A 23205-nucleotide genomic window follows, 5' to 3' on the forward strand; every position below is an offset into this window, starting at 1 on the left:
CAAATATCAACAACGTAAGTAGGTTCCTCATTTTCAAATATCAACAACGTGAGGAAGTTTCCCATGTTCAAATATCAACAACGTGAGTAGGTTCCTCATGTTCAAATATCAACAACGTAAGTAGTTTTCTCATGTTCAAATATCAACAACGTGGGTAGGTTCATCATGTTCAAATATCAACAACGTGAGTAGGTTCCTCATGTTCAAATATCAACAACGTAAATAGGTTCCTCATGTTCAAATATCAACAACGTGAGTAAGTTCCTCATGTTCAAATATCAACAACGTGAGTAGGTTCCTCATGTTCAAATATCAACAACGTGAGTAGGTTCATCATGTTCAAATATCAACAACGTGAGTAGGTTCATCATGTTCAAATATCAACAACGTGAGTAGGTTCCTCATGTTCAAATATCAACAACGTAAATAGGTTCCTCATGTTCAAATATCAACAACGTGAGTAAGTTCCTCATGTTCAAATATCAATAACGTGAGTAGGTTCCTCATGTTCAAATATCAACAACGTGAGTAAGTTCCTCACGCTCAAATATCAACAACGTAATAAGTTCCCCATGTTTTTAGTTGGTTATTTAACGACGTTGTATCAACTACTAGATTATTTATCGCCGATGAGATTGGTGATAGCGAGAGTGATAGCGAGATGTTATTTGGCGAGATGAGGCCGAGGATTCGCCATAGATTACCTGGCATTCACCTTACGATTGGGGAAAACCTCGGAAAAAAACCCAACCAGGTAATCTGCCCAAGCGGGGATTGTACCCGCGCCCCAGAGCAACTTCAGCAGGAAAGCGCCTTCACCGACTGAGCCACGCCCGTGGCTTCCCCATGTTCAAATATCAACAACGTGAGGAAGTTCCCCGTGTTCAAATATCAAAAAGTGAATAAATTCCCCATGTTCAAATATCAAAAACGTGAGTAGGTTCCTCATGTTCAAATATCAACATGTAAGTTCCTCACGTTCAAGTATCAACAACGTGAGTAAGTTCCCCATGTTTAAATATCAACAACGTGTGGAAGTTCCCCATGTTCAAATATCAACAACGTGAGTAGGTTCCCAATGTTCAAATAACAGCAACGCCAGTAGGTTCCAAGGCTGTGTGGGAAGGGGATGTTTATCGATCATGTAGCAGAGTAGTGAAAGCGTTCAAATATCAACGACGGGGTGAGGTAGTTGTTATTGCCTATAACGCCACCTATAATCGATCATGACCCGTGGCTCCATCTACATTAAAATATAAATAACGATCATAAGTTTAATGATTAGCAAAGTAGTGGCAGTGGAATTGCAGGACAACGTATTGGAGTTAATGATGGATTTCACTGGAAGTTATTCAACGCCAAGCACAACACATTTTTAACCTACCTACTACCGTAGACAGTAGTTGACAGTCCTAAGTCTGTATAAAATGGGAAGGAAATGTTTTCTGGCTTGGTCTAGCGCGGGAACTAATTGCAGTAAATAGATGAAATCAACCTGGAACGAACTCTGGTATAGCTCTGAGACGAACTGAGAACCAATTCACAGATTTGGGAACAAATTCCAGTACGCTCTTTAGATAAGGTTCCCAAATAAATATAACTCATTAAAAAAAGGAAATGGACGATATGTCCCATATATTAGCACATTCCTCCACTGAAAAACCGGGTGTCTTAGAATCAAGAAGGGGGAAGGAATAAAAATATATGAATATGCTAGAGGCTTCAATTTCTCCCCCCTCAGATAAGATTCCCAAAGAAAGATAGCTCATTAAAAAATAAAAGACGGCGCGACTAACAAAAACAAGATGTCGGCAGAGTCGGCGTTCCTCGGGGGCAAGACGTTGTTCTTTTCATATATTCATTTACTCCGTCTATAAGACAGAAGCTTTTGAATGTGGTCAGCCGGCGAACCTTCCGCACCCTTGACTTGGGATTGGTTAATTCTACGTACTTGGTTTGAGGGGCTTCACGATGGATTAGCGTCCCATAAAACGATTAAAAACACACGTCACCTGTTTGCTTGCATCCGGTACACCGGCATGGCGCGGAGAAGCAACAGTGACACATCTCACAAAATAGCCCACACGTGCTTACGTGAGGAACGCAAATAATTATGCAAATATTCTAAGCTCGCAACAAATAGTAGCCTAGTTGAAATAGTCAGACTACATTTTGTCTATTTTCAGGATTATTTGGACTACTAACTAGATCTCGGATTTTAGGGTAAATGCCTATTTTTCTTTCTTAGGGATAAACTAAAACTAGTTAATTATCTTCATTTTATGTAAAATATGGTCATTTGGAAGGGATTTTATAGTGCCTAAATTGCTTATTTTGCCCACTGTAACCTATTTTAAGATTTAAGAACCTAATAAGGCATATTTACTGTATATTGTGTCTGAATTTGTTTTTAACTTTTTCGTTTAGCAATGGAAGAAGAATCCTTGAACATCATGGAATGGGTTTCGTTCAAGATCTTCTAATAGTTTGCTTGTAGGAATGCAGAAAATCCTGAAAAGTGTCTGTTTTTGTCGAGTACTTGAGCTGGCAGAAGAAATGTGATGAATGTAGACGATGTAAAAGAAATCAGCATTGCAAATGTTGTTAGATTTAAATTTGCACCCATTACTTAGGTATCAGCAGGAAGATTTTCTTTTCCGTTTATAAAATGGGTGCCTATGAACAAGAAAACTTCACAAATGAAAATTGAGAGAAAACCCTTGTTATGTATTATAATGTCATTTATGAATAATGTGTTAATTGTAAATTGGCACTTATGTATCAGCAGCCATAGAACTTTGAGGTCGATGAATTCATTAATAATTATTCATAATTTAAGACGTAGCAAAAATAAAGTTTCTAATCACAATAAATGTTTACTGTTTTCGTCACCGTATGCCGTAATGTTTAATTTTAAAGAATTAAATACATTTTTATAGTTACTGCGGTTCGAATGGATAGGAAGAAATTTAAGTGCATAAAATCGTATTTTTAACTATCTAAAATTGTATATAAGTGTCAATTAGAAAGACTTCAAGTAACAATTACAGCTAAACAAGTTTGGTGAAATCGACTCTAAGAGAATTAGTGACAATAGGAAAATTAGTATATAGATACTGGATAGGAATGATAGAAAGTAGTCGGCAAATTGTAATAAGGTAGAAAGTATAGAATAGTATTAGAACAAAGATTAGAGAGTAGAACAGTCATGTCAATTGATGCCCATAGGAGCAAGCGCGCGCTTTAGAGCTCAGGAGAGCCTGAGCGCTTTACAGCGGAAAGGAAAGAGACAGACGAAAGAGGTAGTATATGCCGCTTGGTCGATCTATATTCAGGGATGGCCAGCACTGATTCAATGGATAAAGGGAAGAGAACTTATTAAAACTGTATGCATGTTAATTTTTAGATTTGTCTGAGAAGTATAAGTGCATTAAAATTTTGCAAATATTCGCATGGAAATTGTTTGTAAGGAAATGAATTAGCAAAGCAACTGCTGTTACATCATAAGCAAAAGAAACGTGCCCATGTGTTGTAAAAATGTCAGCTCTATAGCTTCAGCACATTTCCAGAAACTAATTTAATATTCTGATGATAGGAAGTTGCTCACCAATATCACCTAAAAATCATAATGCGATATGAGTTTTGTTATGGAATATTAGTTACACTTAAAACATATACAGTACCTAAATAACTTTGCTTTGTACTGTAATATTGTTTTGATTGGTTTATTGATTACTTTTACAGTGTAAGGCTAAAGGTACCATCAATATCAATTCCAACTTATCATGTCATACTCAGTCTCTTTTTTTGGGATATCACTTTCTTTATGAATGATGTGTTTCATCCATTTAATAATAATAATAATAATAATAATAATAATAATAATAATAATAATAATAATAATAATAATTTATTTATTTAATCTGGCAGAGCTAAGGCCAGTAGGCCTTCTCTTCCGCCCAGCCAGACTCTAATTCTAATTGAATACAATTGCTTACATAGTTATTACATTAATATCTAGACAATAAAACAACATGAAAGTAAATAATGAAAGTTGGATAAGTGATGTTAGTGTGACAATAATAATCACTGGTAAGAAATAGTTATAATAATAATAATAATAATAATAATAATAATAATAATAATAATAATAATAATAATAATAATAATAATAATAGTAATAATAATAATAATGAGATAATTCAGATAATTTAGATATTTATCTGTAATATATATAACCATTAAACAATGAGAAAACTGAAACAGCTATTATTAACAAGAATCTGTTAGAAAAATATTTCGTTAGCCTATTCTTAAATTGGTTTGATGTCTGACAGTCCCTGACATTACTCGGTAGGGAATTCCAAAGTCGAGGAACAGCCACAGTGAAAGAAGATGAATATGAGGATGTTCGGTGGGAGGGAATGGATAATATTGAGGAGTGCTGTGATCGTGTGTCTAGGTTATGATGGGTGGATAAATTTTGAAAACGAGACGCAAGATAGACAGGAGTGGAGAAATGCAATATGTGAAAGAGAAGGGAAAGACAGTGGATTTTCCTACGATCTTCTAGACGGAGCCAGGACAACATTTCGAGGGATGGTGTTACGTGATTTAGTACAGTATGGTTGTACTACTATGGAATTTATGTGAATATTCCTTCTTAACTCTTAATAACATAATAAACATTTTAAACACAACTGCAATATTAAGAAATTGGTATTAGTACTTTTGTTTTACAGACAATATAGATAATATCAAACAGAAAGAAGGCATATAAAAATAACGACATAAAATTTCACGTTCCGTCTAAAGTTTGCGCACCACTGTTTTCTTAATACTACAGGCTGCTTATTCATATACATAACCCTTCCTCTTTCCATATTCAGCGCTTGATGCCCGCACACGACGTCGAGGTCAGAAAAATGCGCTTGCTTTGACATCACTGGTGTAGAGGGTAGATAAGATTTAGTGGTTAAGGGGGTATGAGTATAGAACTGAGGTGTTCTGCCTTAGAAATAGTAAACAAATAAACACAAATCAAGGAACACTTAAAATATTTAATACATGGAAGATAAGTCCCTTGTACTCTGGACCTCCAGCAGGAACACCACGGCTTCAGACACAGAGAAGACCTTTATTGAGAACAATGTATATTCAATTTAAGTCCTTGGCTGGCTTCCATTATAATATAATATTCCTCTTTCCCCCATCCTATTCCAGTTCTTAATAATATCTAACAACACGTTTTAAGGCAGATTCTTCGCACCGAGGGTCACTGCCTCACATTTAGCGTGCGTTGGATCCGAGTGTGATGAGGCTCTTCCGTTAGTTTTACAACCACAATTTGTTTCGTTACCTCTTTATGGTTTTCTTTTGTAAAATTTTAATTAAATTTGGTTTACTCTAGTCTCGGCTTATGAACGTTATTGTGCTTGTAATTCTGAGCACTTGTTTCGCTAACAATGTGTGTACGTGCGTGCGTGCGTGCGTACACAGACTTTGTTTTCCTTTTTGAAGACACGCCATTCCTTACAACACATCTCTGTTCTCCTAATGCTGAACGTTACAATGAAAACATTACAGCGTATAATGTATATTTACACATTTATTCGCCTAAATATTTACTTATTTCATAGTGAAACACAATTTAATACATTGCGTTAATTTAATATGTACCTACTGAGTATGAACATATTATTTCCAACTATAATCACATAAATTTGGCTCTATAAGTTATTCAATATATTTCCGAACAATTGTTTTCTGAATGAAAACTTTCAAAATCTAACAAAGATCGTGACTAACAGAAGAAAATTTACGCGTTGTATTAAGAGCGACAATTTGTGACGTATTTTCCTAGCACAGTAAAAATAAGGGTGAAATAAAATATAATCTGTCCATCCATAAATCAATATTGTGTAGTCTACGTTAGATTATTGGGTTGAGAGTCCGCCACTGGGATCCGAACGAAATGCTCTATACTCCTCGATTGATATTACATATAATTCTTTTTTTTTTTTTTTTAAGTTAATACTGTATACTAGAATGTATTTTCCTGTTTGTGATTATGTATTCAGTCTCTTTTTTTATTATATCTTTTTATTATTGTTACTGTATTTTAAAGTTAATACTGATTGTGTAGAGGTCTATATGTATTCAATCTAAATGTTTTTTATTATTTTTAAGTTAATATTTGTAAACCGGTATGTATTTTTCTGTATGTGATTTAATCCTGGTTGAGTGAAAGAGAAGGCCTGATGGCCTTAACTCTGCCAGGGAAAATAAAACTATTATTATTATTATTATTATTATTATTATTATTATTATTATTATTATTATTACTATGTATTGCGGCTTCCGTCCAATGATGTCATCGTGAGTACAAATTTTCCGACGGCTGGGAATTAGTCAATCACAGATATAATAAATTCTGCAGATTTATTTATTTTATTTTATTGGGTTATTTTACGACGCTGTATCAACATGTAGGTTATTTAGCGTCTGAATGAAATGAAGGTGATAATGCCGGTGAAATGAGTCCGGGGTCCAGCACCGAACGTTACCCAGCATTTGCTCGTATTGGGTTGAGGGAAAACCTCAACCAGGTAACTTGACACGTCCGTGATTCGAACCCGGGCCACCTGGTGCAGATTTAACTTTATCTATTTTTTTATACATCTTGATTACATAACTTTGAACACTGTATCACTTCGGAATTTTGTATGGTAAGACTTTCTTGTGTTAAATTTCAACGTACCTCATTTACATGTTTCGACCTATTTATGGGTCATCTTCAGAACTGATCGTTGTTGGTTTTGGCGCCACTTGTTCTGTTTCCTGTGAGGGTGTGTTCCTGTGGTATAGTGTAGAGTCAAAGAGTGTGTGTGTTTTGAAGTTGAGTTGTGTGTTGAGAATTTCGTTGTGGTGTTTTCGTGTGTCTATATTTCATATTGTTCTAGTGTGTTCAGTTTCTGGCTTTTTGGCTGGATGTGTAGTATTTCCATGTCTGTGTTGATGTCTCTGTGGGTGTGGTTAGCATTTGTGATGTGTTCTGCATATGTGGAGGTGTTTTGTAATTTTGTTATGGCTGTGATGCGTTCTTTGTAACGTGTTTGATACGATCTGCCTGTCTGTCCTATGTAGAAGTATTAATATTAAAAAAAAAAAAACTAAAAAAAACTGGAATAATATAGAACACACAGGATCAGTAGACTATTTGGTTGTTATATGACAATATCCATAAAATTAATTATTACTTGTCAAAATCCACAAAAGATAACTTTAAAAGTTTAGTGGTTATGTCAAAGTTTAAACTCCAGATTTTTTCTCGAGTAGTAGTAGTAGTATTTATTTATTTAACCTGGTAGAGATAAGGCCGTCAGGCCTTCTCTGCCCCTCTACCAGGAGATTCCAACTACAATATGAACAATAAAATTACAATTAGTTTTAAATTTACAATTACAATTACAAATAACATTACAATTAGTATTAAATTTACAATTACAATTACAATAAAAATCAAAGTACGAAAAGATTATCTGAATAATTAAAGCTAGATAATTTATCACAGAGAAACAAAGAATATTTTATATTTACTGAATTACAAATTAAATCTAGAATAACAAAATTGTATAGTGATGATATTACTGAATATTGAAATATTTTGTGATAGATTAAAGAAACTATTTACAAGAAATCAATTACTGACCAAGTGCCTAGTAAGTTTTCGTTTGAATTCAATTTTATTTCGACAGTCCCTGATGCTAGCAGGTAGCGAATTCCAGAGTCTTGGCAGGGCTATTGTGAAAGAAGATGAGTATGAGGAGGTGCGATGGGATGGTATTGTTAGTATTGTTTCATGACGAGAGCGTGTGTTCAGATTATGGTGGAAAGAAAGGTAAGTGAAGCGAGACGACAGGTACGAAGGAATAGAAGAGTTCAAGATTTCGAAGAGAAGTGAATGTAAATTTCTTTTCTTATCTAGTTTAAGCCAACCTATTGTTTCCAGGGATGGGGTAATATGATCATATTTACGAACATTGCTTACAAAACGTACACACAAATTATGAGCACGTTGAAGTTTCATCGAGTGTTACGCAGAAAAAAGTCCCACGTAAAAACGCCACACCTATCGGTTTCCATGTGAGAGAATTTACAGAGATTTTTTTTCGCCACTAAAGTAACTGACCTTGAAGGGGTTCAATCATCACCGTCATCATCGCCAATATCATCGTCATCGTAACCATTACCCATGTCAAGTCACCTCGATTGCTGTTTCAGAGTCGCCGGGCGCTCCTCCCCGTTTCCGTGTGATAGCTCGTGGCATGTTGAATTTTTATTAGTTGGAAGGAGTCAAGGATCACAGATACGAGTTGGAACACACCTCCCCCTCCCCCACCCCCACCCGGGGCTCCAGATGACCCCTGTGTTTTGATCGGACAATCCACAACTCCCAGATGATAATTATAGCCGTGTTCCCACTTCCTCCCTCCACCCACGCGCAGTGTCTTCTCTAGCTCATCCTGTCTTTTTTTATTCACGAGTGAGATGCATAAAGTACCCATTCTGCCCGGGGCACACGGTCATGCTGTACACAAAGACAGCCATTCCAATTAAAAACACGCTCTCTGCGAAAGAGCGGCATATCAAATACTAATTTTTTATTGTTTGTTTATATGTGGAACCGTAAAAGTAAAGAATAAAACGTACGTATCCGCTGATAAATATGAACAGGTGCATTTCCGCAATAGCGTAGCGGTAGTGCCTTTATTTAACAATGTTTACAAATCGAGAGCTTATTCGGCGACGTACGCTAGACTTGGCAGACAAATACATCCTAGAGAGTAGCGGTATGGCATAGTTGCTCCCCTCGGTCAATTGGGAGGCATAGACACGGCATAGTTGCGCCCCGAAGAAATCCGGTAGCAGAATGGACATGGCATAGTTGCGCCCCGAAGAAATCCGGTAGCAGAATGGACATGGCATAGTTGCGCCCCGAAGAAATCAGGTAGCAGAATGGACATGGCATAGTTGCGCCCCGAAGAAATCCGGTAGCAGAATGGACATGGCATAGTTGCGCCCCGAAGAAATCAGGTAGCAGAATGGACATGGCATAGTTGCGCCCCGAAGAAATCAGGTAGCAGAATGGACATGGCATAGTTGCGCCCCGAAGAAATCAGGTAGCAGAATGGACATGGCATAGTTGCGCCCCGAAGAAATCAGGTAGCAGAATGGACATGGCATAGTTGCGCCCCGAAGAAATCAGGTAGCAGAATGGACATGGCATAGTTGCGCCCCGAAGAAATCAGGTAGCAGAATGGACATGGCATAGTTGCGCCCCGAAGAAATCAGGTAGCAGAATGGACATGGCATAGTTGCGCCCCGAAGAAATCAGGTAGCAGAATGGACATGGCATAGTTGCGCCCCGAAGAAATCAGGTAGCAGAATGGACATGGCATAGTTGCGCCCCGAAGAAATCAGGTAGCAGAATGGACATGGCATAGTTGCGCCCCGAAGAAATCAGGTAGCAGAATGGACATGGCATAGTTGCGCCCCGAAGAAATCCGGTAGCAGAATGGACATGGCATAGTTGCGCCCCGAAGAAATCAGGTAGCAGAATGGACATGGCATAGTTGCGCCCCGAAGAAATCAGGTAGCAGAATGGACATGGCATAGTTGCGCCCCGAAGAAATCAGGTAGCAGAATGGACATGGCATAGTTGCGCCCCGAAGAAATCAGGTAGCAGAATGGACATGGCATAGTTGCGCCCCGAAGAAATCAGGTAGCAGAATGGACATGGCATAGTTGCGCCCCGAAGAAATCAGGTAGCAGAATGGACATGGCATAGTTGCGCCCCGAAGAAATCAGGTAGCAGAATGGACATGGCATAGTTGCGCCCCGAAGAAATCAGGTAGCAGAATGGACATGGCATATTTGCGCCCCGAAGAAATCAGGTAGCAGAATGGACATGGCATAGTTGCGCCCCGAAGAAATCAGGTAGCAGAATGGACATGGCATAGTTGCGCCCCGAAGAAATCAGATAGCAGAATGGACATGGCATAGTTGCGCCCCGAAGAAATCAGGTAGCAGAATGGACATGGCATAGTTGCGCCCCGAAGAAATCAGGTAGCAGAATGGACATGGCATAGTTGCGCCCCGAAGAAATCAGGTAGCAGAATGGACATGGCATAGTTGCGCCCCGAAGAAATCAGGTAGCAGAATGGACATGGCATAGTTGCGCCCCGAAGAAATCAGGTAGCAGAATGGACATGGCATAGTTGCGCCCCGAAGAAATCAGGTAGCAGAATGGACATGGCATAGTTGCGCCCCGAAGAAATCAGGTAGCAGAATGGACATGGCATAGTTGCGCCCCGAAGAAATCAGGTAGCAGAATGGACATGGCATATTTGCGCCCCGAAGAAATCAGGTATTACTTCCTGAGCAACTTTTATTGCAAGCCTATAAAATATTCAAGGCTCTACGGAATAACAGCGAAATATTGTCACGCTAGAATATCACATGTAAGAAATCGTCAATTGTTATATTTAAAAAAACCAAACACTTCAGCACATAATAATTCACCAGTGTTAAAAATGTGTTCAAAATTCAATTACTTACTTACTTACAAATGGCTTTTAAGGAACCCGAAGGTTCATTGCCGCCCTCACATAAGCCCGCCAGCGGTCCCCATCCTGTGCAAGATTAATCCAGTCTCTATCAACATACCCCACCTCCCTCAAATCCATTTTAATATTATCCTCCCATCTACGTCTCGGCCTCCCTAAAGGTCTTTTTCCCTCCGGTCTCCCAACTAACACTCTATATCCATTTCTGGATTCGCCCATACGTGCTACATGCCCTGCCCATCTCAAACGTCTGCATTTTAAGTTCCTAATTATGTCAGGTGAAGAATACAATGCGTGCAGTTCTGTGTTGTGTAACTTTCTCCATTCTCCTGTAACTTCATCCCTCTTAGCCCCAAATATTTTCCTAAGCACCTTATTCTCAAACACCCTTAACCTATGTTCCTCTCTCAGAGTGAGAGTCCAAGTTTCACAACCATATAGAAGAACCTGCAATATAACTGTTTTATAAATTCTAACTTTCAGATTTTTGGACAGCAGACTGGATGATAAGAGCTTCTCAACCGAATAATAACACGCATTTCCCATATTTATTCAATTAAATATATAAAACTCGCATCTAGATTTCAGCATTTCTTACATGAAATATAAATATTTTGTTTTTAATATAATGATTTTAAATAGTATTGCTATCTGTTATTGTGTATGTGCCACATGTAACTACATTTTACATCTTTTGGTTATGATATATGTATTATAAATTTTTTTATCATTTTTATTTATTCTTTATTTATATCTATATATGTGTCTTATATTTACGTATATATTTTTCTGTTTTTCTTCATTTTCCATTCGTTTTTATTATTGTATTTTGCATTTGTGTCTGTTTTTATTTTTTATGTTATCTCCATTTTTTATGTTCTAAGTAAATATTTATGCTGCCTATTGTAATTTGGACTTAATCCTGTAAAATAAATAAATAAATAAATAAATAGGTAAATAAATAAATAAATAAATAAATAAATAAATAAATAAATAAAGACACCAGCAGCAGTTGGTTTTTGGGTTTCCCCTGGAAAGAATACCATAAACAATTACTTTCCTTTTCAGATTATAAGCGGATAGTCATGTGTGGTCTAACAAAATGATACATTGCTATAGATTTAATACTGATATAGTGATATTGTAGTTTACTCATGATGAAAATATAGATAAATATCGATATTATATCGGTTTCGATGTCGCTAAGCACATCTATAGTTGTAGTCAAACAGCCAGCATGATAACCTGGAGACAATCTAAGACGACTTCCCTCCTACCACATCAGAGACCAGATTATGTCGGTATAGTTGGCCGGTATCATTTTCAATTGATGGCTCCAGAGCGCCACTTGCGAACACTTAGCCCATTTCAGTAACTGTCAAGGGTAATTTGCTCTTAATGCATGTATGCAAAGCTACACACGACATTCTGACCTCATACCGGAGGTCACTGGTGCTTGTAAAATTTTCACCATACCAATTTATTACCGTCTTCGAATCGAGAGCCATTAAAAAAAACAGATAATAACTTTCGACAGTTAAGAGAACAGAGAAGTTACACTGTTTAAAATCTTAAGAGAAACCGGATAATGAAAAATAGTAAATATTTTCATTTTTGGTTATTTACTGCATTCATTCATTCGTAGTGTTCTACCCAATGGCAGGTCTTTCACTGCAAACCCAGCTTTCTCCAATCTTTCACATTTCTGCCTTCCTTTTAATCTCCGCGTATCATTCATATATATTAATGTCGTCTATCACTGATATTTCTTCTGCCTCGAACTCTTCTCCCGTTCACCATTCCTTCCAGTGCATCCTTCAGTGGCCAGTTTCTTCTCAGCCAGTGACCCAACCATTTCCTTTTCCTTTTCCTTATCAGTTACAGCATCATTCTTTCTTCATCCACACTACCAACACAGCTTCATTCCTTATTCTGTTTGTTCCCTTTCTTCTTCTCCATATCTACATTTCAAATGCTTCTAGTCGTTTTTCACTTCGTCGTAATGTCCATGCTTCTGCCCCATATAAAGTCACACTCCACACAAAGCACTTCACTAGTTTCTTCCTTAGTTCGTTTTCCAGGGGTCCGTAGGAGATTCCCCTTTTTCTATTAAGGGCTTCCGTTACCACTGCTATTCTTTTGACTTCCTGGCAGCAGCTCATGTTACTGCCTACCAGAGGTCTGCATCGGACGTTTTCGCTCGAGCGCCAAGTAGTTTATAGCATAATCCGATAGGTAGCGCACATGAATAATGGGTAAAATTGTCACGAGCGATAAATCCTCCAACGGTATAAGCCGAGCGTTAGACATTCATTCTTGTTACAGTGATGAACTGTGTAGGAACATCATAGATGTTTATCATTTCAAACCTTTGCAGTGTTTAACTAACCTCTCCATAGTACAACTACAAAACTTGCTTTAAAATGTAATATAAATGTTGTAGGTAAATGTTTCCCCCCACACAGGAGTGATTTTGTTTTTGCCATATCTGATAGATGTTATTGGATGTAAATGTAATTATTATAAACGGACTAGACAATCACGATAATGCAAGAACTGTATCAAGTTTTCTAGTAATAATAATAATAATAATAATAATAATAATAATAATAATAATAATAATAATAATAATAATCTTTAATAATTAGTGTATCAATCTTTGCGTCTGTAACAGTTGTGCAGCATGATTATTCGTTTTATTATATTTTCTTTGACGTTATCTCTGTACTAATATTGTTATTAATCTACTGCTGTATCAATAATATTTTGTAAAACGTTTCTACATTGTCGCAGTATATAGGCGGAACACTATGCATGGACCTATCATATTATATACAATATGTGGTAAACCAAATATTGAATAATTATTAATTAGCAATAATAACTGTATATCGAAGTTTTCCATACTATTTTATTTATAACTTCATGTTACTGTTTTGGTACGTTCCATTAGACGTTTGCCATAAACGCAGACAATAAAGCCTTATTTTTACCGTGTGAGCAAAACATATGTGTATCTTATCTGTCGCCTTCCATACAAGATAAGACATGTCGGTGAGATGACCTTGTACTGTGCTTCTATTTATTACGAGCGTATCACGACCGATCTTATCTCACTCGAGGGTGCGACACCCGACCGAGTTCAAGCGAGCGATTTAACTCCAATGCAGCACTCTGCTACCTACAGTACACTCGAAGTATTTGAAGCTGTCCACTTGCTCTACTGCTTTATTTAGAATTCGCAAGTTTACCTTCTTTTTATTCCCTTAAATTTCTTATTTACAACGGTATATGAATCATATATACTATTCACTTCCAGAGATCTATTTTTGTGACAATCCGCCATATGCAGCTGGGATGTCCAGTCTGGGAAACAAGTTTTGTCGCATATATACTTTGTAAGTGCCAGAAAGAAGGTAGTGTGCACGATCAGAGGACGAGCGACCTGGTTCACAAGAAAAGAACTAGTTGAGGTAATAAAATTAGTTTTGTTTCGTTGTACGTCTGATCATGCGCACTGCCTCCTTACTGGGACTGATAAAGTATCTGTAGGACAAAACCTTATTCTAAGGCTATACTAAAAATTCAAACGCCATTTTCCGCAATTGGAGCCATGATTGTTGGTGAGGCATCCATATTTGTTAGTCATCAATCAGGGAAGCATTTTCACACTATGTTATTCGTTCGTACATAAAATGAAAAAGAAAAGTGATATTTCGAGAGCAACAAGACACAAAACGGAATAGATTCGAACCTATAGTCCCGTCGCTCTAATTTCCGGCAGCCAATCACGTTGCAGATCGGCTACATTTAAACGTGTGCGTCTTGTAATTCGCTGATGAAGATGTCATGCATTTCCTAGGGTTCGATAAATACTTAATATATTCGCCCGCCATTTTGGCTCTTTCGTTGGCGTTCGCAGAAAGCACACGAGGACGTTATTTGCCGCTCAATTATTTGCTGAATTACAGTGCGTTTGATTTATTATCATAGGAGCTACGACATGATAATGTTTAACGGTTTGGCAAATAGATCCCTCGTCTGGTAGCTCGACAATGAAAGAACAAAAATGGCGAACGATACTATCTACCTACAGTCTTACTAATAAACCGTGTATAGTTTTTATACGAGACTTATACAGAGTTGAGACAGAAAACGTTACTAATAAACCGTGAATAAGCTATGGACGTATAAACAGGCTGTAACTATACAATGGGAATTGCTTTGCAGTAGTTATATACACGAAACCCCTTCTTTAAGCGTTGTATATAGGGAAAAAATGGCCGCCCCTCTAACAGCTGTTCGTATCGACTATCATTGTATGATGATGGTTACCTTGTAACCACAGAAGAACAAACCAAAGATCATAGAATTATTATAATAGCATTGATGTAGCTGTCCACACCTGTGGAGTAACGGTCAGCGCGTCTGGCTGCAAAACCAGGTGGCCCAGGTTCGAATCCCGGTCGGGGAAAGTTACCTGGTTGAGGTTTTTTCCGGGGTTTTCCCTCAACCCAATACGAGCAAATGCTGGGTAACTTTCGGTGCTGGACCCCGGACTCATTTGACCGGCATTATCACCTTCGTATCATTCAGACGCTAAATAACCTAGATGTTGATACAGCGTCGTAAATTAACCCAAGAAAATAAAATAAAAACATTGATGTAGCTTGTACTATTTGACCAAAATGTAGTGTGGTAATCGATCAGAGCCAGTTGTACTATCGATACTTGACACGCCACACTAGAGCGCTCTACCGGATGCAATAGAGAACCTCAGATATTTTATTACCTTTCGTAATGAAGTAATGACGAAACTATGACGTACCTGTGTAACAGTTGTACTGTTATACACGATTCATGTAGTGATTATTAGTAAGGAATTTACACACGACTTATAAACGAGCTACTCATTGTATAAGTATAAGACAGTTAAACGTCTGTATATAGAGTTTTTATTAGTAAGACCGATTGACTTTATAGTGCCTTCACTTCCTATGACGTAAGCAAAGAGGAGGAGTCACGCCGGGAATAACAGCGTCTCGATTATAAGTATCCGGGGCTTACTAATTATTACATAAAATCTAAGTTCTAGTTATGTCCTTTTGAAAATCTGGTGTCCCATCCTACGTTTACTCAACGACAATAAGCCTATATAATTTCAAACTTATTACGTAAATAACTGCCCAACTCAAACAATTTGAATGCATGTTACATAAACGAATTTTACAATGAGCCTAATATTTACATGACATTCGGTCTGGTGTAGGTTATGTCTCTATGAGCGCATACACGCGAGGAAGAATGCAATTTAGAAGACAAGAATCCCTCGCATATTTTCAACCACAGCCATCAATTAAATCTTTTTTAGCATTCTGATATGTTACAGTACACAGTTTTCTTAATGCAGTGTTATGTAAATATTTCCAGCGAGTCTAAAGCGTTGCATCACCTGGTGGAGATGATTGCCATTGTCTTCTTTCCATTTCTAACACAGATGTGATCATGTTGGTCTCCCTCGTCTCCCCCCCCCAACGGACAAGGCCCCCCGACCATCCGGCTCCTCTTTCTCTCTCAATCAGATAATTATTGCAGTTCTGGACACGGCTACCTATTTGACAGGCTCTCGGATACATTGTGTTGTGCGCAGGGCCTCGGGGACAACGTGCTGCGACACTGAAGCAGGGGCACTCAGGGATGTCAAATGAAGCCAACGAGCAAGTCGTACACATTTACATTTGATTTATTGTGCTATCATTTTACGCAAAAGTTACATGGCTTTAGGATTCTAAAGGATGCTACAAATGTACAGGAACATCATTTTATTTTTACTTCAATTTTTATTGTACCTGAGTTTTTGAATGTACTTCACTCCCACCCCTTCTAATAACGAAGTTCAACCGTCCTCCACACAGATCCAAGACCGCATATAAAGTCACAGTAGCCACAGTATGTTCCAAAAATATGTTCGCGTTTTCCAGTGACGAAAGAGCTTTCAATATTGAATCATTTTCGCACAGGTACTGTCGTCCATTTGCCTACGTCGTAACCCGGTTTCCCCCACCAGTTTTTATTCGCAGCTAGTAGCTGGGCTGTCTTAGCTCTTTTCTGAGAACATTAATTTCTGTTAGGAATTGGACGTCTATGTAATATTATATAACTGTTTAAAATAACTTCGTTAAGTAATTAACTGTCACGTGATTTCCCTCCTTTCTACGACCCTACGACATAACCACTTGGACGGACAGTAGATAGTATGTCTGAGTCATTTTATCTTTTCGGATCGGGCAGAAGTGAAGATTGAATTTACAGTACGAAAGGTACTCTTTTATAGATTAGGTACAGAATTATTTCAACATGAGTTACTAGTACGAAGAACGAAACTGGTAATTGGAATTAAGTACAATAGTCTATAGTGCGATAATATCCACATTAGAACTGAAGCCTGTATCGAAATGAACGACCACCATTTAAAAAAGTGTCTAAATATCCATATTATGATTATTTTTAAATTTAACTTCATTCTCTAGGTATATTGTACGGTAATGTGCTGTAGACTGTATAATATACACTGCATAATGAATACATCCACATGGACAGCTCAGTTCGTGAGTAAAAACACTCATTGTTAATACTGTACTGTATTTTGATTAAACAAAAACCTAATGAAAATTATTAAACTCAAAAGCGCAATATTTCCTAGTTTACGTAAATGGATGAACTACTTTTCTTCCCTCCTATACCTAGTAGAGTGATTTGTTTGTATATTACGCCAGTATCATCGAACTCCAGTCGTGGAAGGGGATAGCAAACGGCATTGATCCAGAGATATAGGCAAGTTAATATTAAAAATGTTAGTAAAAATAAAATGATGTCCCTGTAGTATAATTTTTTAAGCATTTTTCTAGAAGTAAATCGAAATTTACATCGGTTTATTCATTTAATACAGGGACATCATTTTATTTTTACTAACATTATTAATATTAACTTGCCTATACCCCTGTATCAACGCCGTTTGCTACCCCCTTCCACGACTGGAGCTCGATGATACTGGCGTAATATACAAACAAATCACTTTACTAGGTATAGGAGGGAAGAAAAGTAGTGCATCCATTTACGTAAACTAGGAAATATCACGCTTTTGAGTTTGATCATTTTCATTAGGCTTTTGTTTAATCAAAATATGCAGTATTAACAATGAGTGTTTTACTCAGGAACTGAGCTGTCCATGTGGACGTATTCATTATGTAGTGTATATTATACTGTCTACAGCACATTAGCGTACAATATAGAGAATAAAGTTGAATTGAAAAATAATAAACACATTTTTTAAAATGGTGGCCGTTCATTTCGATACAGGCTTCAGTTCTAATGTACATATTATCGCACTATAGACTATTGTACCTAATCCCAATTACCAGTTTCGTCCTTCGTACTAGTAACTCATGTTAAAACAATTCTGTACCTACTCTATAAAAGAGTACCTTACTTACTGTAAATTCAATCTTCACTTCTGCCCGATCCGAAAAAATAAAATTACTCAGACATACTGGCCTATCTACTGTCCGTCCAAGTGGTTATGTCGTAGGGTCGTAGAAAGGAGGGAAATCACGTGACAGTTAATTACTTAACGAGGCACTTTTATTTAAGTTATTTTAAACAGTTGTATAATATTACGTAGACGTCCAATTCCTAACAGAAATTAATGTTCTCAGAAAAGAGCTAAGACAGCTCAGCCACTAGCTGGCGAATAAAAGCTGGTGGGAGAAACCGGGATACTACATAGGCAAATGGACGACAGTACCTGTGCGAAAATGATTCAATATTAAAAGCTCTTTCGTCACTGGAAAACGCGAATATATTTTTGGAACGTACTGTTTACTAAGACCGTAAGGCTACTATGACTGTATGTGCGGTTTTGGATCTGTGTGGAAGACGGTTGAACTTCATTAGTAGAAGGGGTGGGAGTGAAGTACATTAAAAAACTCAGGTACAATAAAAATTGAAGTAAAAATAAAATAATATCCCTGTATATCAGAGAGCAGTTTTCCGCAAAGTGTTTTCTATGGAACCCCAGAGTTCCACGAGTAAATCCTGGAGTTTCACGAGTCAATCCTAGAGTTTCACGAGTCCTAAATTGTTCATAAATTTTATTTTTTTTACTTGGTGTACACCATAAATAATTCATATGATATACTGAATTAGATTATTCAGTAATTCAGTATTTTACATGGATGGATACAATAAGAAGTGAAACTTATTGAGTTTCCCGTTTCAAGTGCTAAAGGCGCTAATATAGGTATTGATTTTGATGCCAGCTATTATTTTAAGGATAACTAACTACTCCATCCATACAGCAGCATACCAGATGGAGAAATGTTTTCCTATGTACACAGAAATACCCCCCCAGTTCTGTAACCAGCCATTTGTATGAATACGCCACCTAATTTAAAATTAAGCATTTAAATTTTTATTCCCCAAATCATCTTTCACTGAAAATTGGTATTGGAGCCAAAGATGATAGAAACGGTATTTTACACTAATTTCTAATACAACTAATTAAATACAAACAAAAGGGAACAGAAAATGAAACAAAAAGTTAGATAACTTAAACTGTTTTCTTTTGGTATTTAGTGTATAGTGTGTCACTGGAAAAGTATGAACAAACTACATAGGAATCGCTCCATACAGAAAGGGCTTTAGTCCATTAGACCTAGTTTTGAGAACACTAAAGAAAACATTCTGTAAATGCCTACTCTATTCGTTTCTGCATAGAACTCTGAGCCTGATGCTTCAGTTTCTATCTTTCCAAACATTGGACTGAATACCTTTCTGCACAGGCCGATGGAGCCACCCATAAAGATATGATTTCCATCTATATCTCGTTTTTTAAAATTTGTGACTGAAGCCCTTTCCGTATGGACCGATTCATAGATAGTTGAAATTTTTATATTACTATCTACTACTTTACAATACATTCAAGAACACCATTTTTACAAGGTCCATAAACATCACTATTTAACATAAACTGCTTACACGCACACACACACATACACGCATTATTTATATCCACTTCTTTACAAGTTTCTGGCGTCCATCTTGTCTTCTCAACCAAAAGTCTCTAACTGAGAACTCTGGGGATCTATCCATCACGTAGTTCTAATGTTCACCACCTACGACATCGGGAGCTAGTCTTGTTACCTGGACCGTAAAATGTAAGCCCTAATAAAAAAGTACTAAAGGATGATTGTATCAGTGGTGAGAATTCTTCTTTACCAGTTTTGATAAGAAAAACTCGTATATTTTACAGTAATATCATAGTCTAGTACATACAGACACGAAGCTTGAGGTGATTTTTTTGCATTTCTCGCGCTACAATGCTCCAAGCAGTTAGCAACTGAGAGTACTAGGAACAATAGACTGTGCGGTAGTAGCGATCCTAGTGGCTAGCAACTAAAGTTCAACTCTCACTGGATGTATATTCCCTACGTATTGAGCTTCGTGACTGTATGTACTAGACTGTGCTAATATGTCTAATTAGAGGATGACATCACCCTTTATGAGAATAATTGTGACTTTGATTGTTTTTCCCCTGTATTGTTCAAATGGTAAAGGTTTATCTGGATCGCACTGTACAATGAATTGCAGGAAATGGAATCTTCGCCCTTGTGGCATTACTAACCCCAATATCCGCGGAAAGGAGTTACGTCGATCCTGCAATAAACGCACGTCAGACATATTTTATCAGCAGCGTCCAAGGAAGGGTCCAGACCAACAGTAACTCGCGGACTCATTCACCCGTCTGGCCTGCAGTCGAACATATCTCCTAAATTATTAAAGATTAACACAACTCATCAGTGTAAATTATTTTCAGGCTTTCCAATGTTGATGTGTGCAGCACAAATAATAGAATAGGCAGAGACGTCCAATCTTGGCGGGTCAGGTCGTCGCAATTGTAAATTATTGAGCCCCGGTGTGTTAACTAGCATCTCCCGGCGCATTGTTGGGTTCCTCCCGAATAGTGACGGGTGGATCGGCCGGATGCATTATGCAGACGTACTCAGGAAGCTCAGAGGTAACGTCTCTAATTCATTTTTCATTTAAGAGGAAAGGAATGAGGTCCAGCGTTCGTTTCATTAAGTCTTAACTCAAAATTAATGCTACGTATACAACATATGGCTATAAATTCGCGCCTACCTCTACTAAAGGGAAGAAAGCATCCAGCTGAAATATTAATAGAGATACAGAGCTACAGATTTACAGAAAATAGAGAAATGGGACTGTTAATGGGGAGACGGGTGAATTTTCGACCATTTCTTGTCAAAAATCAATTTTCGTTTCACTACAAAATATAATGTAATTATTGTGTATTATTTGTATTGTATATTTTAATTGTACTGTGTATTATTTTTATTGTGCGTAATTAAGTTACCACTGCCACTGGGTACGTGCCCACTTCCGGTGTAATAAACATATACATACATGTCACAATTGCAAATGTCACATGGAGTATAATACAGAGTCAGCGAAAAGTTACCGCACTATGTAGGGGACGTCGGGGAACAGATTGCCGCAATCCACTGCTCGACTCAGCGGTAAGCTGTAACAGCGCGGGCGAGAGTTCAGTTTCATCGCGGTAGGCTTAAATTATTATTTAAGAGTTAACGAATGAATGAATGAATGAATGAATGAATGAATGAATTAAGTTGAAAACTGATGTGTATTTTACCTTTCATCAAAGCAACTGTTGAAAATGATGTCCAGCGTTTTCGATACAAACGTTGCAACGTGTGAAAAATTTCCGAAACACTTGTATCTCCGCAGTATCTGTATCTGAGCAGTCACTTTCTTAAAGCATAAATTTATATAAATATAGAAATTGGAAATTTATCCTTTGCAAAAGTGGAAAAGCTCAAATACTTTGGAGCAACAGTAACAAATATAGATGATACTCAAAAGGAAATTAAACGCTGACTATATACGGGAAATGCCTGCTATTATTTGGTTGAGAAACTTTTGCCATCCAATCTGCTCTCAAAAAAGCTGAAAGAATTGATAAAACAGTTATATATTATCGGTTGTTCTGTATCGATGTGAAACTTGGACTCTCACTTTTAGGAACAGAGGTTAAGGATGTTCGAGAATAAGGTGCTTTGGAAAATATTTGGAGCTAAGAGGGATGAAGTTACAGGAGAATGGAGAAAGCTACACAACGTAGAACTGCACGGATTGTATTCTTCACCTGATATAATTAGGAAAATTATATCCAGACGTTTGAGATGGGCAGAGCATGTAGCACGTATGGGCGAATCCAGAAATGCATATAGTGTTAGTTGGGAGGTTGGAGGGAAAAAGACCTTTGGGGAGGCCGAGAAATAGATGGGAGGATAATATCAAAATGGATTTGAGGGAGGTGGGATATGATGATAGAGACTGGATTAATCTTGCTCAGGATAGGGACCGAAGGCGGGCTTATGTGAGGGCGGCAATGAACCTTAAAACCTTAAGTATGTTCGACGTTATTTATGCTTTTATATGCAACATAAAACTATGATAATGATGTGTTTCTGTTTTATTTTGTATATCATTTCGCGATCTCCGAAAGGCAGGAATAAAGTTTCATTTTTCAAGATGTGTGGAGTATTAATATTTATTGAAAGGCACAGAACATGGAGTCCGTAGAGTAAATTTTACATTGCCAAATTGCAATTATAATAAAAGGCACCCGTTAAAATGATGGGTCTTAGTGTTACTAGGAACTGCGTGCATATAGAGGAAATTCATGTGTTTCAATGGTCTACCAGCATCCTGATCAGAAGGTTATATTTCAAAGCTCGGTTTCGCATAATGGGTTATAATTTGCATGAAATTTCCGTCTTATCAGTGTTGTTTTAAGAGTTATCTCTCTGAGGAAAGTTGAATAACAACTTCTTTATTCGGTGGCTTAAAATCTAAACCCGATTACTGTAGTAGCATTTAATATCTCTGAACAGACTCTTTGAGATCTGAACCAAGGTTTACGTGTATAAGTTGTTCTATTGTTAAGCTCGAAGAACCGAAGTGGCATCAAATTATGGCATTATTTATGTTACAAGATATTTGCAAACGGAGAGTTATGCCACTTGGAATACACCCTCATTTTCAAACACGACATCTTCATAAATCCATTTGCAAGGAAGGCTCTTCGTACTCCTACAGGAGGTGTGAGTAACGTAATCGAAAGAATAAACCTCGGGGGAGAATATCGAAACAAGTTCCTCTTTTTTTAATTCCATTTCTGCAGATATGAATCTTGTTGGAGCACAAAGAAAACGCACGATTTGAGGAGAGAGTCAGATGGTATCGCTTCCATGACATTGCTTGCCTAAACTCGCAGGACAGCGTGAGTATTCCCCCCCATTCTAGGCTCATAGAATTTCTACAATGCTTGTTTCAACCTACAGACTTTAAATCTATGTGCTTGCTGAAACAGAGACCGGGAGAATGGTAGATAAAAAAAAGAAACAGCATATGCGAGATAAAGTTCTGAAAATAAATAGTGTATGTATAAAGCAGTAAACTGTAAGACTTCAGCTAG

Source organism: Periplaneta americana, chromosome 10 (genome assembly GCF_040183065.1).
Source record: "Periplaneta americana isolate PAMFEO1 chromosome 10, P.americana_PAMFEO1_priV1, whole genome shotgun sequence".
Taxonomy (NCBI): Eukaryota; Metazoa; Arthropoda; class Insecta; order Blattodea; family Blattidae; genus Periplaneta; species Periplaneta americana.